The sequence below is a fragment of the Cheilinus undulatus genome, linkage group 18, assembly GCF_018320785.1.
Source record: "Cheilinus undulatus linkage group 18, ASM1832078v1, whole genome shotgun sequence".
Taxonomy (NCBI): Eukaryota; Metazoa; Chordata; class Actinopteri; order Labriformes; family Labridae; genus Cheilinus; species Cheilinus undulatus.
Window position 1 is genome coordinate 3056377 of NC_054882.1, and position 6000 is coordinate 3062376.

The 6000-nt window shown below is 41.2% G+C and overlaps 1 protein-coding gene across 4 annotated transcripts in view; it reads right to left on the bottom strand.

Annotated features, from left to right (window-relative positions):
* The window catches only part of akap6 (A kinase (PRKA) anchor protein 6), a 319977-nt gene extending 316248 nt beyond the window's left edge, over window positions 1–3729 (bottom strand). For all 4 annotated transcript variants that reach the window (XM_041812714.1, XM_041812716.1, XM_041812715.1 and 1 more), the window contains exons 1-3: window positions 3689–3729; window positions 2255–2506; window positions 1934–2054 (exon numbers count right to left, since the gene is read on the bottom strand). The gene's annotated coding sequence lies outside the window, so the exon portion shown is untranslated. The remainder of the gene's footprint in view (window positions 1–1933; window positions 2055–2254; window positions 2507–3688) is intronic.
* Window positions 3730–6000: the final 2271 nt, after the last annotated feature.

Below are 6000 nucleotides of genomic sequence, written 5' to 3' on the forward strand. Positions count from 1 at the left end.
GGGCGGTCTGTTCCGCTTTGCCGGCAGCACCGATGAACCACTCAGGAGATCCTATTACGATGACCTCATCAGTTTTCTCCATCGAAATCTCGTCTCGGGAAGATCTCAGAGAGATTCCCAATGAACCGTTTTCATCAGTTTACAGTCTACCCTAACCCTAATTCCAAGATTACTGCCACATACGTTTATCTTGCGGTTTGAAAATTTGCATAAGTGGAGTATGGACACCCGACATTGTGGCTTTATATTTATGTTTTAAAAATCGGAAAAGTATAATACCCCCTCTTTAAAAAAATGAGCAGTATTGTAGAGATCAGCAAGGATCTGTTTGTTTTATTAGTTATAAACTGTAGACAGTAAATGAAGTGTGCTTGTCAGACACTCTTACTGAAGGTGGCGTACATCTCATTCAGTGTTCAAAGAGAAAGAGACCCAATGAAACTGAAACCTATAGAGCCTACAGTCAATAAGAAGAATCAACGGTAATAATAATTATACATCACACTTACATAGCGCTTCTTTGGACACTCAAAGACGCTTCACAAACAAAACAAAACAAAGGAACAAAGAGGCTCACGAAAATGCAAATGATGGCATGGATATCAATCAAATCGTATAAATTCCCATCCCTACTCAGTACCAGAACTCAAAAGTTAGAGTGAAACATCAATAGTCTGTCTGCGGATAAAAAAATCAGTTCTGAATTTCTTTTTTTTCCTGAACGGCGATACACACAAAAATCTCAATCTTTGTTTTCTGTCAACAAATAATAAAACGGTTATTATAAACTTTAATTTTAGAGATGCACCAATCGATTTGACAACCAATAATGGAGAAATTTTTCATTTTTGATGATCATGAAGTAGCCTGATCTCTCTTTTCTAGCCTTAAATCAACATTACATTGACATACTGATATATGTTGTTTAAAAAGATATTATGTCTTAAATACAACAAAAATATTGCACAGCTGTACTCTAGATCTACTTAGTGAAGGGTCCTGGGTACAATATGGTGCTTAATAAATCCATTTTATTTAATGATCATAGATTATCACTCATTTTAGACCCCTACTGGCCTTGTTGTTGATGCTAGCTGCTGCTCTGTATACCATGAAGCTAACTCTGATGTTGTCAGCCATAATGATGCTGCTCTGAATCAGACAGCCACTGCCTTCTTTACATGTGTGTTTACATCAGTATGCATGGATGATAATAATCTGTGTCAGCCATGTAGAGGAGCTGATGTAGGAGCGCTGAAAGATTTGGTTATTAGATGTTATAGATGTGTAGACATAAAGAAATCAATACTCCTCGGCTAGTTAGCCTCCTCCTCCTCCTCGTCCAGTGAAACCACTGCTGATCAATGTACACAAACAGGAGGTGATCGCCAATAATCACATCAAACTAAGACATTTTTTAAACTAAGTTGAACTCTGACTAATCCCTGATTTTCTTAAAAGCAGAGTCAGGAGACAAAACACGGAGTGAATCAGCTCAGGAACGTTTGTCAACACTTTAAGAAGCGAGTTTCTGCTCAAATGAAGGACAACAGAATGTTTTAAACTCCATAAAGGAGACTTAAAGCGGCTCAGTGAACCAGCAAAGTGAACCAGTATGAGGCAGAGCAGCAGACTGGGAGCAGGGAGGAGAGGTGTTGGCCTCTTTCTGTATGCAGCAGGCAGAGCGAGCTCTTCTGCAGAGCAGGCCTCCATAACAAAAGCAGAGAGAGAGAGATAGAGAAGAGGGGACTCTCTCTCTCTCTGGGTCTGGGGGTCTTTACCCCCTTCTTTTTGCATCATTCTGCAGGCGTTAGCATCAGACAGCTCATTGAATCAGCATACCATGAAGGATTAAGCTAACACACACCCGTCACACACCTCACAAACACACTCCACACTTCACAGACACAAGCAGGAGAAGAGCAGCACGTACCACATCTCTCTTCTTCTCTTCCTCTTTTAGTCCATGTCTTCTTCTCCTCCTGGGTGTCGGACGGTAGAAGATGCACAGAGAGGGAGAGAGTGAGGAGGTGTCTGATGTTGTGGCAATCCCACTGCAGAGAGAGAGAGAGAGGGGGAGAGAGGGAGAGAGAGAGAGAGAGAGAGCTCACAGACAGGAAGCTAACGCTACACTAGCCACTAGCTCGGTGAGGGATGGTGGGATGGACGGATGGGAGGGATGACGGTGATGATGCGGCACCTTTCAGAGAGGAAACAGAGAGGGAGAGAGAGCGGGAGAGGGGTGCCCTGTTACCTTGGAAACTGAGATGATGTGATGGAGAAGGAGGAGCTGGGCTCTGATTGGCTGACAGGGTGTGGTGCTCCCCTTCCTGAGGGGAGGAGGAGGAGGAGGAGGAGGAGGGGGATGACAGAGCAAAGGCTGGGATGTGAGAAGCAGCTGCTCCGTCTTTTTCTGCGCCGGAGGAGGAGATGCTGCACAGGGATGGCGAGACGCCATCGCCGCCCTCTCCTGGTGACTCCTGGGAGTAAAGAGGAAGAACAAAACCTGAAGGACAGAGACGAGGGAAGAAGAGGCAGCGTCTTAGAAATATAGTCTAAGATTTTATGTTGACCTCTTTAGACCTACAGCAGCTTAAAAATCACTGTGAGAATTTAGAAACTTTTAAAACAACCTCCAAAAAACACTGAATTTCAATGTTTATTTAAAGTGTATATCTTTCAGCCTCAATAACAGAAGGAGACATTAAATAAGGAGCATTTAAAAGCTTAAACCCTTGGCTTTAACTGTGATTTTTCTTTATTGCTCACTTCTGTAGTCCTGCAGAAAGATGAAAAATCTCAAAGATGGAAAGTGGAGAGGACTCTCTCCGTGTATGAATAAAAGGCTCAATAAAAATTGAATAACTTTTCTTTTATCATGGAATTAAACAATAATTTAGACAGGACTGTTTATAAATACTAAGTTTCAGTTTTAGTTTTTACTGTAGGCACTGTTCTCCTTTTTGTACCATGGAAGAAAGTGGTCAGTCAGAAACTCTATATACTTTGCCGAGGTCATTTTCACACCTTCAGGGACCCTAAAGGGGCCTATCAGCTCTCTCCCCACAATTCCAGCCCAAACATGACTCCGCCTCCTCCTTGCTGACGTCACAGCTTTGTTGGGACATGGTGGCCATCCACCAACCATCCACTACTCCTCCATCTGGACCATCCAGGGTTGCACGGCACTCATCAGTCAACAAGACTGTTTGAAAATGAGTCTTCATGTATTTCTGGGCCCACTTCAACCATTTCTGCTTGTGAGCATTGGTTAGGGGGGGCTGAATAGTAGGTTTATAGACGACTGCAAGCCTCTGGAGGATCCTACACCTTGAGGTTGGTGGGACTCCAGAGGCAACAGCAGCTTCAAATACCTGTTTGCTGTTTTGTAATGGCATTTTAGCAGCTGCTCTCTTAATCACATGAATTTGTCCATCAGAAACCTTCCTCATTAGGCCTTTATCTGCAGGAACCCATATGTGCTCTGAATCAGACACTAATTTCTTCACAGTATGATGATCACGTTTATGTTTTCCTGAAATGTTTTCATACCTTGACCAAGGCATTGCGCTAATTTGAGGCTTTCCAGCAGCAGAGATCCTTTTTCTTTCCCATATTGCTGAAACCTGTGGCCTGCTTAATAATGTGGAACGTCCTTCTTAAGTAGTTTTCCTTTAATCGGGCTCACCTGGTAAACTGATGATCACAGGTGTCTGAGATTGATTGCAGTGATCCAAGGAGCCCTGAGACACAACACCATCCAAGAGTTTCACTGAAAAACAAGAAAAAAGAATGTTTATGACACTAAAATCCAATATGCATAATAATTTGGAACACAGTGTAAATCCATGACAAGCTCCTTTTTCTGAGGTTAAGGTTGTGTTAAAATCTTTGATCTAAAAGCAGGAAGTCAGCACTCCAACTTTACAGTTTAAATTCATATTCAAAGATGGTAGGAAAATCCAAAATGACAACAAAAACTGCTGAATGCAAAATAGTTAAATTTAAAATTTAAAACTACACATGCTGAGATTAATCCTGATCAAAAATTATAATCCTTTGACAACCCTAGTCAGCATATTTTCCTACAGTAATGACTTATTAGAATTTTCATGGACTGTTGTGAGACAGTAGTAGAGCAGTTTCACTTCAAATAAAGTAAAAAAAAGTCTGGAAAATGATGGCTGTGTTCTCTGCAGATATGAGAACTAACAATGGGAGCGATATCCCAAAATATTGAACATGCATTTCCACATCCATGTCTCTTTCACTGGAAAATATTAAGAGCAGAAACATGTGTATAAAAAAAGAAAGAAAGAATAAAGCACAGGTGTCAAACTCAAGGCCTGGGGGCCAAATCCGGCCTGTGGAACAGTTCAATCTGGCCCTCAAGATGATCTCATATTTCTGTTCTAACTGGCCCATCAGTCTGAGGTCTGCAGATTTCCTCAAGAATAAAAATGTGAACTTATCCTGATGATTTAGGATATCCTTGTTAAGTCACAAAATCTTTTTACAGGTGAAACAATGTTGACAGCTTATGGTTAAAAAGGTGCCCCTGTTAGACCCTCAGGTTAGTCCTGAATCCAGAATCCGGCCCCTGCTGTGATTGAGTTTGACACCCCATGAAACTTTCTCTGACTGCTGATTCAGAGACCATGCCTCCATCTTTGTGATGTCTCATCTGTAGGGCTATCAGACACACATTTTTCTTCCTGAATAATCTCAGATGATCCGTAGTTAATCCTAGTAAATTTCACTGCACAAGATGATGACATGAATTCAACCACAGAAAAAGGAACTCATGTTGGATTGAAAAGGGAATGATGAACAGTAAAAAGGGAAACACAAGGTCCAGATGACTTTGACTCGTCCTCTGAGCTGTCTGTGAGTTTTTAAAGGGACATTACGGAGCAGTGGTGGACTTACTTTACATCACTGTGGCTGCAGAGAGACGAGGCTGAACCAAAGTGTGCCTAACAGCACAGTAAAGCATGCAGTGTGAAAAGATTAATGCACTGATTATTATGGATCTTACTTAGCTGTGATTTATGCATCAATGCTGACAGTCATGCCTGTTTGAGAAGGTACCCAGTCAGACTAGGTGTGCAGATCTCTACATTGGTTCAGGGCTACCTGGACCTTCAGTCTGTGCTAGATTCAATGCAGAATGTATGTGAGCGCTCCCTCTCTCCTTGTTTCTGTCTGTAAAATAACAACACTGTGAAATAAATGCTCTAAAATCTAAAAAACAAAGTCTATAGCCTGATATATTTTTCCTTTTCAAGAGACAAACCACCATACATACAACTATAAGATAAGATATACGACTATTAATCAGTAAAAACACAAAAGAATCAAAAATGAACAGTGAGTATTTGTCAGTAGGCGACAATCAAAAATGTATGAGGCAGAAAATCTACAGCCAGATGAGTCTGCCTCTAAGACATTTAAATATTTTACTCCACATCTGTTCTGTTTAATCAGGAAAACATTTTAGTAAAGAAGTATTTCAGCTACTTCAGCAGACAGACCTGATCAGCTTTATGATTGATGAGAGACTTAGCACCACCTAGTGGATGAATAGAGTAAAGAGTTCAGACCTGTCGGGTCTGAACTGTGCTGATAAAACGTTTGAGGATCGGAAACTACTCATCAGTAAAGAACGGGAGACTCCATGCATCCTTTGGGTCTCAAGGTCATCATGTGGGGTCACCCAGGACTGGTTTCATGTGTTTACCTCCAGAGACTTTCTTATAATTTTACTACAGAGAAAGTTAGGGAACCACAGCTCTACAGACAACAGCATTTCTACTACTAATGTCTCAAACTGCCTCGATCATCCTGAAATCATAAAACATCTAGGAGAACTAAACCATTCACTCCTGCCTCTAACTAAAACACAGAAACTGTCTGATGTCTCCTTTTAAATTCTGCTGAAGTAGGATCATATTTTAGTGTAAAGGCTGATCATTGGCCCTGATCGTTTAACAAAAAGAG